This window comes from Bemisia tabaci, chromosome 8, assembly GCF_918797505.1.
Source record: "Bemisia tabaci chromosome 8, PGI_BMITA_v3".
In the NCBI taxonomy this organism is placed as follows: Eukaryota; Metazoa; Arthropoda; class Insecta; order Hemiptera; family Aleyrodidae; genus Bemisia; species Bemisia tabaci.
This window is the reverse complement of record NC_092800.1, coordinates 29,699,934-29,722,090: the sequence shown is the minus strand read 5'-3', so window position 1 is coordinate 29,722,090 and position 22,157 is coordinate 29,699,934. Positions and strand designations below refer to the sequence as shown.

General features: G+C 41.3%; 1 protein-coding gene across 2 annotated transcripts in view; it reads right to left on the bottom strand.

Annotated features, from left to right (window-relative positions):
• Window positions 1–22,157, bottom strand: part of LOC109033933 (facilitated trehalose transporter Tret1-2 homolog) — a 95,269-nt gene that overhangs the window by 45,325 nt on the left and 27,787 nt on the right. The window lies entirely within an intron of this gene.

The following is a 22,157-nucleotide window of genomic DNA, read 5'->3' as shown; positions in this document are numbered from 1 at the left end:
CAGCATCCTCTGATGAACGTGCCATGCTGCCATGCTGCCATGCTGAGGAAGAACGCCGTATGAACATTCGAGAGTTGTCAAATTGCCCTCGATAAAACATGTATTTTTGACAACATTCATGCACATTTTTCCCTGAAAGTTTCTGATATTTTAGATTAAATTGCGTGCAAAATTGTCTGAAAATTTTGGAAATTAATATTCATAATTTTCCCAGTAAATTCGGTTTTTATCGGAGGAAACTTGGCAACGTCTGAAGGCTCATACGGCGTTCTTCCTTAGCACGGCAGCATTCTGCCCTTGGTGTGTAATCCGCACAAAAATGTGCTCGTAACGTGAGGAGTGTTCGGCCGATCCGATGCACTCTTTTGTCGTTTGTTGCTTTGAGGAGTGCGGGTGCCTTCATCCGTGACTCATAAAAGTCGAAACTGCGTGATTGGCGCTGAACCTCATTCGGTCATAGGGATTTGATCATGAGAACTCCCAAGTTAAAGTCATAAACTGCATATGCGATTGAGCTGCGCATAGGAACGCCATATGAGCTCTCAGGTGTTTAGTTTTAACTTTCTCTCCGCCAATAAGATCCATGTAATTTCGAAACTTAAAGCACGTATTTCTCGAAATATATACAGCAAAAACAGCACTTATGCGCTTCATCCTCCAAGTCTCTCATATTATAAAGGTTATAAGTTTCCTCATAACTCTCGAACGTCAAAACGTGCTTTTTTTCATAGTCTTGGAAATCTTACCACCCATTTACACATCAAAGCTGACATGAACTATAAACAAATGAATTAAATCAAAAGGAGTTACATACATAGGATTTTTGCGCCTTATAATTCTTTTTGATTTATCACAATTGCGCAAAGTTCCTTTTGGCATTAATAATACGTCCTCGTGGTATCATCCATCTGTCTTTGTGTCCTCTTACCACCCTGTGCTAGAGGCTGCTACTATTTCCAACCTCGCGGCAACTCTTCCCAGACCGAGCCCCCCCCTCCCCCCCCCCTCCATCCGGTCGACCGTCGGGCTTTCGGATGACCACTGGCCACCGCCTACGGAGATACTACGTAGTGCCCGGAGAGGAATGATAATACGCTCGCTAGGAATGCAGAATTTTAATGGGCTCCTCGCCGGTTGCTGCTTGTCCGATTAAATAAAATTTACTCTGACGTCTGTAAGTTCGGACACGCGTGAGAGCCCGCGCACACCCCCCCCCACCCGGCCGAGCGCCCCCCCTTCCCCCCACAGGGGGGGTATGTCTCGTGGGCTGCTGAGCGGCCGGACGACTGTAAATATTTGGTTTTTGAGCGCGCGCGTCGCGTCGCGGCAGCGAATGTCAAGGTCCCGCGAGACTGCGAAAATTGCGATGCAGCTCGCATTCGCATTCGCAGACGCAGACGCTGCTCGCGCGAGTGCGCGGTTGACAGATCGTGCGGAAATATGCCGATTCCGCCGTGGCTTTTATGGTGATGCTCAGGAGAGGGATCACGATTTTGTGAGGGTGGGCGTGGTGTTGGTTGATGACCGGTTACTTGACTTTCATGCCTGGTGAGGTGAGGTGCTGGGGACGAGAATGTGTACGAGCTTTTGGGGCCCATGCTCTCCCCTCTGATTGAAAGGGCTAAAATAGATTTAATTATGTTATTCATTTGCTAATTTTTCATTTTTGCTAAGAGTATTATAGTTCACTGGGAGGTATTCTCCTCAGCCTCTACGCAGCCCATACCCAGAGGGCGCTTCGAGGGCTCTAAATGAATTAATCTAAAGGAGCAAAATTATTTTTCAGGGATTCTTCCCCATCGATAGCCAAAAAGTCATGAAAATTGGCCCGGTAGATCTTTCAGACGAACTATGACGAAAAATAGACTTTAAATGTTAAATGGGGAAACTTACAACTTTATCTCGCCAACAAAAGTCTGGGTCATATTTCCAAACTCTTAATAAAGCGGCCTCATCTAAGGACTACCTATCACCTGTTGATCCGTCTGATAGCCAAAAAAATTGTGGAGATTGGCTCAGTAAGACGATAATATGAAATGTGGCAAAAAATGAAAATTTATGGGGTCAGAGAGCGTATTGTAATGATTAAAGGAAGAGGACTTTATTTAGTCACTACTGTCTGGATAAAAAAAGGAAAAATAAGGTTTTTGCTTTGCGTCACATATAGTTCAGAAAAATGAATATCAGTGGATTGATTGCACCATTCATAGAATCGTAGGTCAGACCTTTTCAAATGTTTCATCAGTGACACTTGTTTATTTTCTTTTTAACTGATACTGCTAGAGAGGAATCGTATGAAAGAGGAAAATAAAAAAGGCTTTAGATTAACCTGTTGGGTGCAAAAGTTTCAGCAGACAAATGGCATACACTCATTCACTGAGGTAGCACATATGTCCTTTATTACAAGTTCGTTTTTTTCGCAGCCAAAATAACTATTTACTGATGAGGCATGAATGCGCGTGCCTTTGAATGAGCAGTAACTGGACCAGGACTACTTTCAACTTGATATAATGCTGACCGAATGAAAAATTTGTTGAAAGCTCAAGGATTCAACCGATTGCATCGAATGATTGTTAATGAGAAACCGCCAACAAGGGGACTCTAATTTATTTTGTTTTTCTGGAATATGACGACTGGTAGGAGATGACTAAACTAGAGAGAAGAGAGAAGAGTTTAAAGAGAACGAGTAAGAGTAAGAGGGAGGAATCAGGATTCAGGAGCACTGGAGAGAAAGAATAGGAAGGTGGAGGAAATAGGATGAAGGGGAAATTGGGGGAAAAAGAGGAAGAGGAGACAATGAAATGTTGAACAGAACCACGAGATACAACAAGATGGCAAAAACGTGTGATGCGAGTCCGAGCTATTTGGAATCGGGAAATGGGTGAGCGCAAAATCGCCAATACAGTGAATCGCCGCGTGCGTCGCCACACAGTACATCGAGTCAATTAGAGAAGTTGGACATGAAATATTTAACTAAAATTGCAAATTTGGATGTTTATTTCGTCACATTTTAAACTTCAAGGGGTGCTATATATGAAGAAAATCTCACGAGGAAACCGATGGAACCACTTTTAGAACTTCACAATTTTGTATAATCAGAGTTAAAAGCTTTTTAAGTTTCCAAATTTTATCTGACTTCTCCCATCGACTCGTTCCACTGTGCGGCACGCTTTGCACTGCACGCTTCAGCCGCGTAGAATATGTAATGATTTCGTAGTATGAGTTATGAGATAATACTGCAATCCTTCCTGTACATCCTCACATTTCTGAGTATTTCAGCTGTATACGCCTCTCATTGCCACAACAATACCCGGTAAAAAGGTTCATTTAAATGAAAGCCGGTAGCCTTGATCGTACGGGACATTGAAATAATTCAGTTCCTTGACGTTGAGTGTTGCTAAACGCTGCGTTACGAATAATGAATGGACAACGGAAAGATAAACGCTACACTGAATTGTGAGCAAAGTTATGTCGAGCTTGACTCCGCAACCCGTTAGCGAGAATTAGAGTGAGAGTTATGTGAGCGAGTGACGATTATTGCAAGTCGGCAACACTGTTCCTCTTCCATTTAAACTTATGTAAAACAATTGATTATTGTTGAGGCAGCTTGTTTCACCTAAAATCGATATTTTTAATTGATTTAAGTGGTGAGATTACAGTGTTGGTAACATTCCAAACCGCCACTGTTACAAGCGAAGTGAAATGGTTGTTAAATTTCTTTTTACCAACTTTCAAACTGTCGAAATAAAGTCGAGCTAATGCTGCAACATGAGTTCTTGATATTACCTTCCAGTCATCGCATTCTTTTTACAGAAATATCTTTTCAAAAGGGTACTCAAATTCAGTAAGTCGTTTTTTTACCCCATAAAAGGGATTTTTCCCTGGTAAAAATTGGCGATGAGAGCTGCGTTTCAAAATACCATAGGAATTCTTATGGCCGGCTAAAGAAGGCTACAGAAAATCATATAGCTGGCTGTAGAATGCGGAGAAAATCATACGGCCGGGCTATACGAAGCGATAAAAAATTATGCAGCCGGGCTATAGTTCCTATCGCCGGGCTTTACATTTTATCGCCTGGCTGTTGCTTTTTCGCCATCGATTATAAAAGGCTATAAGAAATTGTGTAGAAATTCGTGTGCTTTGGAAATCATTAAGTTTGATACGGAACCACCTTAATATTTACAAAACACACATTATATTTTCCTTTAATACATATTTTTTTTCATAAATTAAAATGAGAAAAATCCATGCAGGATGTGGAAACATTTCAAAATCATGAGTTGAATAACGCTGACTCCGCCAGATTAAATATTAGAGCCTAACACAAAGCGGAGCGGCGACGCACTGGCGCCTACAAACCTAATAGGGATACTTCACGCATTGCGCAACGCGTGAAGTATCCCTGTTAGGTTTGTAGGCGCCAATGCGCGCCTCGCGCAGGCCGCCCGCCCGCCGCGCCGCTTGAAGCAACTATTTCACACCAGAGGTATTGCACAGTATCATACGAAACTGAAGGCGCTCTAATGTATTAGTAATGGCAGGAATCCATCAAAAGTACGGAGCTTTTCTCGCAAAATAAATCAAGATACTACAGCCCAAAAAGAGAGCAGTATTCCAAAAACTCACTGAGTGCTAGCATCCGTAATTAGTAACGTTTAGTATACACTTCATCGCCTGGCTGTTGCTTAATCGCCATCGGCTATAAAAGGCTATAAGAAAATGTGTAGCCGGCTATAGAAGCTATTGGAAATCTTACAGCCGGCTGTAGGTCTATAGTATTTTGGAACACAGATTCTACTGCCAATTTTTACCAGGGTTCTTTGACGACAAACTTTTTTGCACAGATATTGCAGGCAAAAAGGGAATCTTTCATACATTCCATGGTAGAATTATTTGGACTGAAACCAGCGAATTTAAATGAATTATCTCAGGAAATTAAGGTAAGAGCAGTTTTGCCCTCATATCTCAAACTTCTAACAAAACGCGTACAAACATCATTTAGTAACCCAAGCATACGGCCATGTAATTCATTGTCCACAATGAGTTTTATGGAGGAGAATTCATTTTAAAATCTTTACCTGTATTTTATCTAATCAAGTTCTGATGCATTTAGTCCATTTTCTTTCGCCTAAAGCCATAAAAAAACTCTCATAGATATTTATACTTTCGTCTTTTACAATTTCTTGGTTTTAAAAGCAGCAATGCACTCTAATTTCCACACTATAAACTTAGATCCATCGCAATTTTAAAGTGGAAGATGAAGTAGAGGATTTGCTGTGTGCTGAAGTCTCTATTTAACAAGAACAGCTCCTACTTATTTATAAATCCGTCTTTTAAATTGTCTTGGTCTTAACGACGATAATACGCCTTAAGACTTCTCAGGTGCTTTACACTTATATCAGATGCAATTTTAAAGTGGAGGATCACGCATCAGACGAGGAGGTCTAGCAAGGATGAACTACCTTACGTCGATACACTCCGAGGGGGATACGGAGCCAATAAAAACTTAATCCAACAAAATGCTCGATTAAAATGCGGGCATGCATGCGACATGATGGAGGATTAAAAAGTGATTTAAGAGACCGCTCATAAATGCTGTGATATAACACGGAGGTCATCATTTTCAATGTGCAACGATCAACAAAGCTCATCATAAAACGACAACTGAAAATATGTCAACGCAAGATAGACCTCTCGCTATTTCAACCTAGTCCAGATCGGAGCCGAAGTGCTTTTATTTTCCATCCGCACTTCCTGCTTCTTCCGAAGAAACCTCCTAATCCTCTTGGAGGCCGATTCTAGGATTTGTCGCAGCACTAGACTGGGTCAATTGGGCATGTCATAAAATCGTGTTTTAAAGTCTGAAATAAGAAAAAAAATCTGCCGAAACATTTTGACATGTAGCTGTTGCCCGTTTAAACAACATGACGCACAACTTAATATACTATTTTAGAACACACCTCGCCATACATGCATGTTCCCAGGGGACTTTAAGACCGTCATATCCGGATTTTTCGGCGTCGATTACCTATAAAAACACCTTTCTTGTAAGCCTATACGATAATTAAGTGGCCTGACATTTTATTGAAGGGAGTTTTGTCCCCCAGCTTCAGAAGTAAGTATTTAGGACTGAGATGGACAACGGCCGGATTTACCTACTCGCCGCCCATGGGCCGCCTGTATTTTACCGCCCCCTTCTTATTCGTTTTGAAACATCGATACAAACCATTAAGTGAACGTGCCGGAGGGAGAGGGGTCCATAAGACACGTTTACTCGTGTTGGGCACATTTTTTGTGAAAGTCCTGTCAACACCAGCAAAAGTTCACGGAACTTTGCGCGAAAATTAAGTTCCGTAAACCTATCTCTGTGTGGACGAGGCCTTTCATTTATGAGAAAAGAACGAAAAAATTATGAAAGAATAAAAATAAATGTGGTTCTATAAGTTTAACGTCCGCCACCGCACCACGTTGAACGTGCTGTGTTTGGCGCAATGCGTGAAGTATTCATTCAATCTTGTAGGCGCTATGCGCTTCACGCCGACCGCTGATGACCGCACTGTGTTTGATGCGATACGTGAAGTATTCATGCAGTCTTGTAGGCACTATGAGTCTCACGCGAATCGCTGCTGACCGCACAACGTTTAACGCAATGCGTGAAGTATTTATGCAGTCTTGTAGGCGCTAATATGTGTTTCATGCTGACCGGCGCGCCGAGGGCTTCTAATTTCCATCTCAAGTCCTCGTCATCATTGCTCTCTGCGCCGCGCCGTTCCAGGCAAAATTGTGTGTTTGGTTTCTCTCTCAACTAGACTAATGAAAGGCGCTGTCTCTTGTATCACCGAAAGACGAACAAATTAGAAATTACTATACTTTAACTCTCAGGAAATGAGAGATTGTTTCGCTTTTTCTCGTTTGTAGTTTTTTTTTCTGAATCAGATCTTTTTCTTGATACCTACATTTGAAAAAGTTACAACATTTGCCGCCCCCTAAATTTGCCGGCATGGGCCGCGGCCCATGGGGCCACTCCCTAAATCTGGTCCTGGGATGGACCATTTTGTGCTTTTCGATGTCTATTTCGTTTGAAAGTCTCTATATTTTCTGATTTCTACGACAAATATTCAAAATTGTGGCGGGAACCCTGATTTTCAAAATCAGAGTCTCCTATAACCCACTTCAACTTTCACAACTTCTATTCTGTCTTCTTATCCCTCTTCAATGAGTCCTCCATCCTCTTAATCTGGTTCCTCCTATTTGATTCACCTTCTTTTCCCCCACGGTGCGTTTTAAACAATTTTAATGCGGTCAACATACCACCCGCGATTTTTTTGCGGAAATGTCAACTAGAAGGCCTACTGATTGAGGAACAACAAACCGCGAAATCTGTGATGGGGCCGTTTTTGAGAAAATGCGATTTTTCGCTTTTTTTGGCGGGAATTTCGGGTCAAGGCGCTGAAAAAGTCAAGTTAGGCTGTTTTTGTAGTTCGTAAATGCATATCCTATACATTTTGAGTCAATCAAGTGCCAGTAGATAGCTATTCGTGCATATTGCCCAAAATTCATATCCTTAAATCCACGACTTTTGGGTTTTTGGGGGGTTAGTCAAGGAGAAATCCGAAAAAAAGAGGGTTAACCCGGAACAAATTGCTTAACAAACTTTTCCTACGTAAACTTCTTCAGTAGGTCCTATTGAACAACATACCAAAAGTTTACCACGGTTCGCTCCCGGAACACCCCCCCAAATTGCCTAAATTTCAAAATGGCGGCCATAATAAGGCCTCTGGGAGTTCGATTTTTTTAAAAATACGCATACAGTGTCATGTGAGGTGTCAATTCCTATGTAATTTTGGTCGTAGATTTCAAATATGAAGTAAAAAAAGTCCCTTGATCAAAAGGGGGTACCCCAAATCCAAGATGGCAGCCAATTTTGAAAGTCAAGAGGGTGGATTTTTAAAAAGTTCGCGTGATAAGGCAAGTGAGGTATCATTTCTTATGTAATTTTGGTCGTAGATTTCATTTATGAAGTCATAAAAGCCCTCAAGTCAAAGGGATTGCTCCAAATGCAAAGATGGCGGCCAGCTTTGAAAGGCAGGAGGGTGAATTTTTGAAATGTTTACGTGACATCCCTAGTAAAATAGAATCAACCTGACGTTTCATAAACTACCCTGAGTCAGACTAATTCAGGCTGATATCAATCTGACTCAGGGTAGTTTATGAAACATACCCTGACGTCAGGTTGATTCTATTTTACTAGGGATGTCACGTAAACATTTCAAAAATTCACCCTCCTGCCTTTCAAAGCTGGCCGCCATCTTTGCATTTGGAGCAATCCCTTTGACTTGAGGGCTTTTATGACTTCATAAATGAAATCTACGACCAAAATTACATAAGAAATGATACCTCACTTGCCTTATCACGCGAACTTTTTAAAAATCCACCCTCTTGACTTTCAAAATTGGCTGCCATCTTGGATTTGGGGTACCCCCTTTTGATCAAGGGACTTTTTTTACTTCATATTTGAAATCTACGACCAAAATTACATAGGAATTGACACCTCACATGACACTGTATGCGTATTTTTAAAAAAATCGAACTCCCAGAGGCCTTATTATGGCCGCCATTTTGAAATTTAGGCAATTTGGGGGGGTGTTCCGGGAGCGAACCGTGGTAAACTTTTGGTATGTTGTTCAATAGGACCTACTGAAGAAGTTTACGTAGGAAAAGTTTGTTAAGCAATTTGTTCCGGGTTAACCCTCTTTTTTTCGGATTTCTCCTTGACTAACCCCCCAAAAACCCAAAAGTCGTGGATTTAAGGATATGAATTTTGGGCAATATGCACGAATAGCTATCTACTGGCACTTGATTGACTCAAAATGTATAGGATATGCATTTACGAACTACAAAAACAGCCTAACTTGACTTTTTCAGCGCCTTGACCCGAAATTCCCGCCAAAAAAGCGAAAAATCGCATTTTCTCAAAAACGGCCCCATCACAGATTTCGCGGTTTGTTGTTCCTCAATCAGTAGGCCTTCTAGTTGACATTTCCGCAAAAAAATCGCGGGTGGTATGTTGACCGCATTAAAATTGTTTAAAACGCACCGTGCCCCCTTTAACTTTCCTCCTCCTTCTTTCCCTTCTTCCTTTATTTCTACTATTTCTATTCCTTCTTCTCCCCTCCTGTTTTTCCTGTTTTCTTATTTTTCTCTTCCTCCATATTCTTTCCCTCACTCTTTGCCTTCCTTATCTTCCCCTCATTTTTCTTCTTCTTTATCTTATTCTCTCCCGTATTCGAATCCCTCCACCTTGTCTTCTCATTCCTCCTCTTGTTTCTTATCCTCCTTTCAATGCCCCTAGTGCGTGGAAAATAGGCGCCAAATTTGTAATGAAGATGTTGCATGTGTGAGGGATTTGTGATTTGACTGTTGATTCTTATGTAAGAGCTCGCGAGAAACACGATGGTGCCACTGGTTTTCTCTGAAATCAACTCCCAAGCTCAAAAAAAGCTCTCAAGTTGAGTCCAAAATGGAGGGGATATCCCACCGTACCCTGAGAGTCCACTTCTACATCAAGACAAGCTCTCCATGCAAAGATTGAGAGCAAATACATTAGCAGGGTTGCCGTGTTTTCAGTTTTGGAATCCCCAAATATAGTGGCAGCCCTGTCAATGTATTTGCTCCCTATCTTTGCATGAAGAGTTTGTTTTGATGTAGAGGTGGACTCTCAGGGTAGGATGGGATATCCCCTCCATTTTGGCCTCAACTTGAGAGCTTTTTTTGAGCTTGGGAGTTGATTTCAGAGAAAACCAGTGGCACCATCGTGTTTCTCGTGAGCTCTTACATAAGAATCAACAGTCAAATCGCAAATCCCTCACACATGCAACATCTCCATTGGCGTGGGCAACGATCCACCCTCGCAACGCCCCCGATAAAAACCGTCAACTAAAAGGCGAGAGGTTTGCAGGGAAGGGACAGCGGGGCACCCTCTGCATCCCGCTCAAATTGGGCGCAATTTTTAATCGGCCACTAAAAGCCACTTAAACGAGTCGCGGTTGAAATCAAATTGAAACAGATCCCTTCGGGGACACCGCACGGGGAATTAGGCGAAGCGGGGTTAACGAAGAGGGATCGCTTTCATTAGATCAACAAACAACGTGCCGAGCATTCATTATGATCAGCGCCCGGTAAACGGTGGACACAGGACAAGTATCGCCGCTCCTCCCACACGAAAAGATGTAAATCCATTTCGACGTGGGCTCCGGGGAGCGTGGAATTACATGGTCGCCGGGGCTCATGTCAAAGTTCGATTACGCCTTTACATCAGAGGTGCAACGGTATGTGCGATATTTTCGCGACGCCGCTGAGGGGGGGGGGGGGGGGGAGACCGCACATAGCACGGTCGGGGTGGCCAGATTTTGCACCGATTCACCGTTAATGGAACTTCTGGGGTGGCGCAGCGCTCTTTTCGCTCGGTTTTACGGTTTCAACCTTAGGAAATTTATATTACAGACCCCGCACTTACAGTCCAAGCAACGGAATCGGGTGAGGCAAAAATTAAAGTCGGAGGTCAACACTATTTTTCGCTTTTTGATGATTCATGAGCAACTTTTTCGGCAAAAAGTCAAATATAATTCGCCTAACTGTGACTGAAAAATGCCGGTGTAAGCAGTTTTCTTGCCGAGTTCTCATTGAAAATTAGGTTAGGGTCGCTCAAATCTTTGGTCATGAGGCGAATTTGAGCGTTGGCCTCCGAAGAAATGTTTGCAATTTAAGGTCCAGTTACACGATCAAATTGAGCCATCAAATTGGGCCTCTCATTGGTCGCATCCTCACCTCAGGTCTTTTTCCACCAGTCAGAGCTTCAGTTTGATGGCTCAATTTGATCGTGTAACTGAACCTTAAGGGAATATAGCTGTGCAAGGCCTCTGAGATGTACACTACCCCTGGTTTGAATCGGTCACTTTGTGTGTACATGAAACGTGAAAGTTCGGTACTTCGAACTCAACTTCAGTTCATTGTGGAACACTAATGTTTTCGGTCACAGAAACCAAAGCTCGGTTCAGCCAACCGAGGTTTTTGGTAATAGATACAAGTCTTTGTTTGGCTAAAATAAGTTGGTTATACCTGAACTAAAGTTCGGCATCTATGACCTCAATCTGTGGTTATCTGCACCGAAAGTTTTAGTGTTCCATGAGAACCCATGTTTTTTTCCCGGATGTAATTTATTTCCGTCCTCGAGAGAAGGGACTTTAGTCACCAAAAAGAAAAAATGTATTTATTGAGACCAGAATAAAGGGTGTTGTTCTTGAACATTTCGGGATGAAAATCGCTTAACGATTTTAAGCCAATGGAGCTTGATGTGGTATGAAGTTACCAATTCCGAGTATGCAGTTTTTAAGAAAATGCTGTAAATCTGCAGTATCAAAAATGAAAAATTTCCAAATCATAGTACAATTTTTATTACAGATGAACCAATTAATTGCAAGTTATTCTCAGCGACACAAAACTTCATCTAATTATAAGAACTATTTTCCGTCGAAATCTCAAAATTAAACTATTAAACGCAACTGGATAATAATTTCTCTAGTGAGAATTGTTTGATACTTATCAACGTTGCGCCTTTCCATTAGCATAGATCACAAACGATTTGGTGTGGCTGACCTCAAGCAACTATTTTAACTCTCCGGAGATCAAATTGCATACCCAATGAATTGAAGGATTTTTGAGCGATAGCGGCGATCAGGAGCCACAACAGTCTACTATTGAGGCCGGAAGTTTGTTTTGACATTGAGTAATCATTTAACTTTTTAGAAGTCAAATCAGTTTGTGAACCAGTTGGAAATCACTCTTTGAATCATTTTTTAAGATTCCGCGAGAAATGGAGGACTTATTGAATAGAACGTTCTATTTTTTTGCGCTTTGTTAACTTGAGTTTACTCTGACGCCGTTTTCATGCATGTACACTTATTTTTCTTTTCAAAATACCTTTTTATCTTGTTACTCGCGAAATACTAAACAAATTATTTTTCAGGAAGAGCCTGAAATCTGATATGTTAGCTCTCTCTCTGAAACTCTTCCAAGTAAATACATTCCGCGGTGTGGTAATTTTCATGCGATGTTGCAACCCTCCTGCATGAATTAGTCTAGTAAATTAGCAGCGCAAAGCTGTAGGCTTAAAAAAACGCTTGCATGAACGGGAAACCGAGAACACGGCGTGAAAAAACCCAAAAGAGAACGCCTGCAAGCCAAACGTAAACAGTGGCCAATTTACGAGTGCCCGGAGATAAATATTGCGCGCACCGGCTTAATGGATGACGTCATTTATAAAGTGAGCTTCGTGAGTTCGGTTGTTTATTTGGCGATCGTTGCCAGATTCTTCCCAAAAACCATCATATGACCAGGGTCTACCAATACACTTTATCTCATATGCATGAAAATTGTGCAACATACAATATTGAGATGCGTATTTTTGTAGTCTTTACAGCGCCAATGTATTTTTGGTCACGATCAAGTGGACTTGATTAATGATATGGTTTAACATTTCCCTCAAGAGGTTTTATCATTTCAAATTTGTTTGCAATACTCACGGTACAGACCCACTAGATAAGCTAGGATTTGCTATTCAATTCACTACGCACTAATTCACTCAAAAGTTGTTTTCTTACTTGTTTTCGTACCAAGCTGTTTCATCGGTTGAATAAAGACTAGGAAAGTACTTCTGGTTGGTCTAATAAATATTGAGGTATTCACGGGCTGTAGACATATTTAATAAAAGTTAGGATGGGTTTGATGAGGTATCACCATAGGAATAACATGACATGAGCGTCGCTTGTTTGTAAATAAGCTGCCCATGTTACTGGATTTTTCTCGAGTTAAAAAAAGAAAGATAGAAAAAGCTATATATCTTTCTATAGTGCCTACATACCTCCGGTTCTTTTACCTTGGCATTTTTAGTTTTTTTTTCTGTGCATTTTTCCTGTGATCTCGGGATGCATAAATACCACAATATCTAACGGGGAAAAGTAAAATTCTCTGAGAGTGAAACGCATGACAGATGCATCGTAGATATTCTCTCAGAGAAAAGTGGATCTCAACCTTTTCGACGGCTGAAGGTCATGAAACTTGACATTTGCTTTCTCTTTAAACTGACGAAAGTTCATACTTGACATCGAACAGTGCCTGTATCAATTAGAATACATTTTGCAATAAGCAACTACTATTATAGGCTCATTCCAAAGACCAGGTATGTGCCATTAATTTTCCTATGCAGTAGGCGCGTGTATAAATGTACCGGAATTAGTAGATCCTTATTACAAAATGTAGTACATTTCCTCTTATATTGATTCTTTCTACACTCACGATAAAAATGTATTTTCAAATGGAACTTGATAATTAAAAAAGACATAGATAGAAAATAAGATACTGTATGAGATACTTTTAAGAGTTTGATGCCTATCAGCCACTGGTATTGTAGCCATGCTGACGAAGTGGGGTGGCTCAAGAGAATGTTCAAGCAGACGTTATCATTACCTGAAAGCAAACAAAAATTCATCCGAATTAAGGAAAGAAATCAATATCACACGTTTTCGCAATGAACAATTAAATGAATTTGCATTTCCAGCACGGAATTGAAGGATAAAATTCCCATAAATAAATTGAAATCTATACATAATACTCTGAAAGCTTAAAAAAGAGTCTAACTTTGCTAAGAGTCTAAATGGGGTTTCAAAAAGATCGGTAAAGAGCTGTATGCAATTAAGCATCTTTTATACGGAACATACTAACTTCTATCTCAAATATTTCTGCACGAATTTGAAAAGAGAGAGAGTTCCTCTTAGTTGAGTTTTAATCAAATTTAAGCCTCAAATGTTACTGCCTTACTATAAAAACACCGCATAAGCATTTAGACGTTGCAAATTTATTTTTTTCTGATCAAGTGCAAATTTTCTCAAATTTGTGAATAATTTAATCTTGGAAATTTTAGAATAAATTCATTCCCATTTTGGTCTAGATAATCTGAATTTGTTTACGAAAAATATTACATATTTTTCTTAAAAATAAACATTTACTACGAAGCTAATCAACAAAATTCGAATGCTTATACGACGTTCCATCCCTAGCACGCCGAATCGATCGAGAGTTTGGGTCTACTAGACGCACTTGAGCGTATTCATTGTCGTGTTAAAGAAAAACGCCGTGCAAACGACCAAATGTTGCCAAAATCCCCAATAGAATAATTATGTTTGATGAAAATGTTGAAGATTTTTTTTTTTTCAAAAACATTTTTAGATACTGAAGATTAAATTGCGAATAAAATTTTCAAGAAAATTAGAGGAAAAAGTAAGCTAAAATTTTCCGGAAAAAAATCGTATTTTATATAAGTCCATATGGCAACGTTCAAAAATTCAAACGGTGTTTTTCGGGCAAGCGGCGAGGGAGAATAGGGGTGAGAATTGATTTTCTCCAGCTGAGCCCAGAGAGACGGAAGAGTGTTCAAGGCGGATTGGAAATATGCCCCAAATCCGCGACGCAAGTTCTTGACCTCAACTTCGGCTCGACAAAGGTTGTCGGAGGGCAGGGACCGTCGCGGGTCGTTTCTAATCCGCTCCATTTGGTAGAAGAGCCCTAAGTGTATTCTAGAATGAGCTTTGAGACACATAAGAACATGTGCTAATCGCGGCTCATAGAATTACTGCTCTCCCCTGTAACATGGCAGTTATGCTGCCGTGCTAAGGAAAAACGCCGTATGTGCCTCTAGAGGCTGCAAAATTTTCTCTGACAAAACACGAATTTTTAGGGAAATTTGTTACCAGTTCCATTCTCATTTTTCAAGGAATTTTGGTTGTGATTTTATCTAAATTTTCTGAAAATGTGAAGGAAAAATATTCGTAACTTTCTTCAAAAATAAATATTTTCTAAGAAAAATTTGGTAATATTAGAATGTTCTCACGGCGTTTTTCCTTAGCACGGCAGAATGGCTGGCGGTTTGGAGAATGCGAATCGAGGCGTGCGGGTTGCGGACGTCTGAATTGAAGGAGCCGTTAGGGGCGGGGGCGTCCGGTTCCTAATAGTGGCCGTTAACGCCGGTGGCGATGTCTCACGATTGATGATCGCGAGACAAATCACGTCTTCGGTGTCACCGCGAGCTAACCTCCCTTTATCTGTCATACGCACAGTTGTCGCGCGTCCAGTGCTTTGTGAAATAGAAGGTAGCACCTCGTCTAGGATCTCTGTCTCGAGACTCTCGACTTGATTGGCTGGATACTCTGTTCTATACTATCTTATTGTCATAGTCTTTGAGATGGGGATTAGCCAAGTTGTGCTCGGGGCCAGACTTGCCATCAAGGGGTCGTCCTTAAGTTAAGTAACGCACTTTTTCCAGCATTTTTGACCCCCCTCACCCCTTATAACGATTCTGTGACGTGGGCCCCTCCCCCCCCCCCCCCCCAAGAGCGGTACGTAATTTAGGGACGGACCCTGAACTACATCGGTTATATTCTAAGGATGCGGCACTCTGAGGGGCGGAGAATTTTTGAAAATCGATCTCCAAATATTAGTACCCATACATGTATTAAAATAAAATTATGAAATTTCAACTCCCCCCCCCCCCTTGCAGGATGACAATACTTTCTGTACCCTAGGGGAGCGAGAAAGTAAAAAGTATATTCCGTGTCTTTTGTCACTTTATTTTTAAATTCAGTTTTTTGTGGTGTAAATAATTTTGGACTTGGTATCTCAAAACTGTTTCAAAACATATTTTTAACAGGTTGATTTGATACGTTTTCTCTGTTATGTCACCCACGTAACATCCTCTTTTCTGGGTTACCTATGCCCATGCTTCAATTGCTCATGTGGTATAGTCGAAGCCAAAACTCAAGGGAACGATATCTGTCAATAAATTCACACACGTTCTATTGGTTTAGCATAGTTTACGGCGCAAAATTGATGTGTGTTTTTCCAATAGATATCCATTATATCTGCTCTCTGGCTTATCGTTACTCCTCATTTCCTCTCCCCTCTTCTTCTTCATCTCCTTTCTTTTTTCTCAGACCAACGCCCTTGATCAGATGACACCTCGCGTGTTCGCACCTGATGCACCACCCCTAATGGAGATGTTGCATGTGTGAGGAATTTGCGATTTGACTGTTGATTTTTATGCAAAAGTTCGCGAGAAACACGATGGTGCCACTGGTTTTCTCTGAAATCATCTCCTAAGCTCAAAAAAAGCTCTCAAAGTGAGGCCAAAATGGAGGGGATATCCCACCCTACCCTGAGAGTCCACCTCTACATCAAAACAAACTCTCCATGCAAAGATAGGGAGCAAATACATTAGCAGGGTTGCCACTTTATTTAGAGACTCCAAGACTGAAAACACGACAACCTTGCGAATGTATTTGCTCCCTATCTTTTCATGGAGAGTTTGTTTTGATGTAGAGGTGGACTCTCAGGGTAGGGTGGGATATCCCCTCCATTTTGGCCTCACTTTGAGAGCTTTTTTTGAGCTTGGGAGATGATTTCAGAGAATACCAGTGGCACCATCGTGTTTCTCGCGAACTTTTGCATAAAAATCAACAGTCAAATCGCAAATTCCTCACACATGCAACATCTCCATTCGGCCCTATAATATAACCGCCTAATTTTCCTCATATTCTGGCAACGTTTTATCCTTGACTGTGACGGTGTGACGAGCTTTCCCGACAAGCTGCTCATCGCCCGAGCGGAACATCTTCACAGCTCGTTTGTCATTTCGGTTCCTCGCGAAAGTTGACGGACGCAGAGGTATTGACCCCTGACCTCAGTCGCTGAGGAGACTTCACTGTTGCACCCCGCGCCCTCATCGCCAACTTTTCCACAAGTGCGAGTGACAGGCGAGGGAGTTTATCAATTCGAAACCGCGCGTAGGGAAACATTCGTAAAAGCACCTACAAGTGTAAGGAAATTGGGAGAAGATACGTTGTTTCTTATTTAAGTCAAAAATTCAGTTCCATACTGCTGTACTCGAGAGGGTTTTTTGTTCCCCAGACGGAAGAGTGTAACTTCATTCCAAGATCAAACTATGAAGAATGCACTCACACAATTGAGGAGCTTTCCGGAAGAAGGGCACATAGCAAAAAATGTAAGAGAAAAATGCATCTTAAGTTTCCATCATTACTTGCCGGTCACTGATGATAACTTATATCGCAGCTTGGACTCCCGATTTTGAACGTAAGTCACAGTCAGTGGTCATAGAAAAATTATGGAAACTTCAAATGCATTTTTCTCAAACGCCATTTTTTGCTATGTGCCCTTTTTCCGGAATTTCAAGTTTCAATGTTGCCTGGTCTTCCGTCGAAAAAATCAAACATCAGAGAAAATTAGGCAATATCTGATGTATTTAGGCTGATTCCGGTTGAAGCCGTCTCGTTATAGTCAGAATGCCTTCAATTTCAAAAAATGCTACACGCACATCCGTTGGGCTTGAATGGTTGCATCCAGGTTTTTATGTAGAATTTTATATGGTAGGGCTGATTCGAGTTAAATCTGTCTATATTTAGGTTAGATTTTGAAATTGGAATCTACATTATTTCTGGCTCAGTTTAGAAGCAACGTGCGTATCATTAGTTTTCTTTGCACATAAGTCTTTTTACGCATGAGTCACAAATTGTAGACGTATACCGTATTTCCGCTGAACGGAACTAAGTGCCAATATGTGTCTTTTAATGATTTTAGAGTGCCGGATAGCGCGTTTTGTCAAATGGAACTAAGCGCCATGGAAAAGCATCGAAGCTCGTCTGTCACCTGCACCCGCCAATCCAGTTCCCCCGCTCCCTTCTTCCCTTCTATGCCGCCGTGCTAAAGAACGCCGTATGAACATTCGAGAGCTGCCACATTTCCTTCGATAAAATGTTTATTTTGGCGGAAAGTTATGAATATTTTTCCTTGAAAATTTCAGGGACTCTGGTTGAAATTTCAAACAAAATCATCTGGAAAATTGGAAGGAAAATATTCATAAATTCACCAGGAAATTCGTGTTTTATCAAAGAAAATTTGGCAACGCCTGAAGGTTCTGGAGGCGTTTTTCCTTAGCACGGCATTATGGCGCTTAGTCCAGTTTGGCGGAAATACATCCACTTGCAGAATGCAGTCCATTTGATTGGCTCCGATCGAAAAATTACATAGCAAAATAAGGGTTTCACCGAGCAAGCTCGATAAAGTTCGAGGGATGAGTCCGCAGATTTGAGATTGCGAATTAATCGGTGCAACCCGGAATGCATGAATGCGAATTCGTGTTGCAGTTTTATCAGCGTCGGTACACCTGGACGCTTTTATTTATTTTCCGCCCGAAGGTTGACGTCCCGTTTTCGACCCTCCACCCCCTCATCGGAAAATTAATAGTTCCGGACGGTCAATACTTTATCGCCGAGCATATTTCATCCCCGCACACGTTCCCTGCACCCGAGCAGAAAGAAGCTTGATAAATGAGACGAGAATCAGGAATGCAAAAATTGGGGGTTGCAAAAATGAAGGGCCGCAGGGAGGATGCTCTCCTATTCTAGTCGCGTCAAGGATTTTGCCCGCGGGTTTCATCTCAACCAGTGGCGTGGCGTGAATTGCGATATATCGATTGTTATGCCATTTAAACCTATGGAAAAAGATCGATAAATAGGGTGTTCGCAGCGAACACCTTAATGATCGATTCTTTACCATAGGTTTAATGGCATAACAATCGATATATCGCAATTCACGCCACGCCACTGATCTCAACCTTCAAAAGAGCGCGTTTTACACCTTTGGCTTAACCTGCACCCGAATGACATTCTGCCGTGCTAAGGAAAAACGCCGTATAGAGTTCGCACAGATCGTGTAATTGCCCAGTTCATGAATTGGGCAGATTTTTGCTCATTTCATGAAATGGGCAATGTTGTTGCCCAAATTGTGAAATGGCACCAAAATTGCCCATTTCATGAATTGGGGCGGGAAAAAATCGCCCAATTCACGCATTGGGCAAATAATGAAAAAAACGCTCACACTCAATTTGTGTAATTGCCCAATTCGTGAACTGGGACATGAAAATATTGAAAGTAAGTATTGAAAAAAGTAGAAAGTAGGAAATGATATCATGCTAATGTAACTCACCTAATTGTTATTGGCGCAGGTCCTTTGCGGGTGGCAAGCGGAATTGCACTGCACTTTATTCTTGAAGCAACGGCACTGTAAGGTGCGACACATAGATTTTTTGCAGGAGCACCGCTGGTACCCCTGTCCACTTCCGACGGACATTTTCCGCACCAATTCCCGAACACTGAAACAATCTTGCGGCACATCCTCCACCTTCAGACCTTTATATTTCACAACTTCAAAAGCATTTCGCGCTAATCGTGTAGAAATAATTCCACATTTACTACCGATCTGGAACAAGCCATTCTCCTCCTTCATCACGATCCCAATAATATTGGCTGGATCGCCGCGACCTCGGTCAAATTCGGAGACGGGGACGGTAACGCAATCCCCAACTTTGACTCTGGCTAACTTCTTTTCCGCACGTGTCAGCATTTTCTGTGCCTGCGTTTTTAAACTTTCGCTCGCTTTTTGACGAAGCGTTACTGCAGGATGAGCCTTTGATGCCTCTGAGGTCGTTGGAATGTTAGGCTGAGACTCTGCTGTTGTTCTGTCACTGGGTTGAATGTCGCACGCCGACATTTGACCGAGGTCGCGGCGATCCAGCCAATATTATTGGGATCGTGATGAAGGAGGAGAATGGCTTGTTCCAGATCGGTAGTAAATGTGGAATTATTTTTACACGATTAGCGCGAAATGCTTTTGAAGTTGTGAAATATAAAGGTCTGAAGGTGGAGGATGTGCCGCAAGATTGTTTCAGTGTTCGGGAATTGGTGCGGAAAATGTCCGTCGGAAGTGGACAGGGGTACCAGCGGTGCTCCTGCAAAAAATCTATGTGTCGCACCTTACAGTGCCGTTGCTTCAAGAATAAAGTGCAGTGCAATTCCGCTTGCCACCCGCAAAGGACCTGCGCCAATAACAATTAGGTGAGTTACATTATACTCTGTCTCACGAACGACGATCCCTGGCCCGACGGTCATTTTTGCAGTCGACGGCAACACCGCTAATGACCTGTACGAGGCATTTCAACAGTTGACGCACTTAAAACATGATTTTTTTATAAAATTGAAGAAAAACAAATTTTGACTGACTTAGTCTCGTAAACCCAAAGCCCGGCCGCGCGGTACCTGCGCATTGTACTGGCTGCCTCTCTCCTCGAACGGTCTCCAGTGTTGTCATTTACGGGGTTTTTGACTACTTGCCTTATATTTTCCAGGGATCGTCGTTCGTGAGACAGAGTATAGCTGATATCATTTCCTACTTTCATACTTTTTTCAATACTTACTTTCAATATTTTCATGTTCCAGTTCACGAATTGGGCAATTACACAAATTGAGTGTGAGTGTTTTTTTCATTATTTGCCCAATGCGTGAATTGGGCGATTTTTTCCCGCCCCAATTCATGAAATGGGCAATTTTGGTGCCATTTCACAATTTGGGCAACAACATTGCCCATTTCATGAAATGAGCAAAAATCTGCCCAATTCATGAACTGGGCAATTACACGATCTGTGCGTAACATAGACATTCAAGAGTTGCCAGATTTCCTCTCAGATAATATTAATTTTTTGAAAATGTTATGAATTTTCTCTCAAAATTTTCAGACATTTTAGATCCAATTACGAACAAAATTATCTGAAAAATCGGAAAAGAAATATTCACAGATTCTCCTGAAAATGTGTCATTTTTCGACGGAAATTTGGCGACGCCTGATGGCTCATACGGCGTTTTCCATTAGCACAACAGCATTCCTGAAACATTTTCAACAGGTAAATCGATTCTGTTGGGTATTTTTAACTGGAAATCTCATTTTGTCCCTGCTTTCATTAGATGAAATAATTAATGTAAGTGAATAAGTAGGACAAAAATAAATAATTGTATTAGATGCAGAACAAATTGGAATTAAAGTCACTTTTGTTTAAACTGTAACAACACGCCTTGAAAATAAAAAATTGAATTCAAATATTTTTACTTTTTCACTCATAAAAATTTTGTCGAGGGTAATTCGTACCCTCTTTACCCTTTTTTTTGGGAATTCGGATGAATTCGATAGATTTTACTCTATACAGCATACAGGGGACTAGGGGAGGAGAGAGGGGGAGAAATGAGAGAAGAGAGGAGGTTCATTGAGGAAGTGAGAAAGAAGCGTATTTAAAACAAATTTAATGATCTGCGAATTGATTACCTATCAGTTGTCGGAGATTCTAAACGTATGATGCGATTAAATTTCCCATTGCATGTCGAATCGATCGTAAAAAAGCCATCCATATTGATAATTCGGCATCTGATTAATAGACTCCACGCGCGTGTGAAACAATCAGCTGTCGCACGAATGCACTTGTCTAACTAACCGCGCTCTTTACGACCGCTCGTTTTCACCTGGAATTTCTCACCTCAAGCTATTACCGAGCTCGTAAATGCTCACGATTGCTCGTCAAAGTATTCGTCTAATCAACAATTTCGTGACATTGGCCTTCGCGTATAATCCGACTGTTTATGGATTTTGTCATTTTAGTGAAGAGGTGACATCTAGTGTCGCCGCGAAAAACTGTGTTGATAGTAGTCGTCCAACTCCTGTTCCGATATAGTTAACAAAAGAATGAAACCATTCTCAGGCATAGCATAACTTCCCCAACAGATAGGGATGGTAATGTATTCAATCAGACGAGACAGCGTATTTGGACGTATTTCTGCCAAACGGAAATATGTGCATTATGATGTGCATATACATTCTCCAATGGTTCTTGGAGTTCATGTCACAACCAAAATACTGAAACTTTTTGGCTCCCTTGATTTAAAAATCTGAATTTTTGTACATGCATCCATCTTTCATATTTTTTTGTAAAGACGTTAATAGCCTAAGATGCTGAATGTCTCTAAATAAATTAACTAACTAACTGCACATAGTTCCGTTTGGCAGAAATGCGTCCATTTCAGAGACAACGCACTGACATATTTCCCATAGTGTTAAAATCATTCTCGGCAGTCAACGTCCAGATTCGCCTAATGGTGACTGATAATCAAACAGAAGAGCATTTGATGTATATCCCTAATTAGCGACAATGC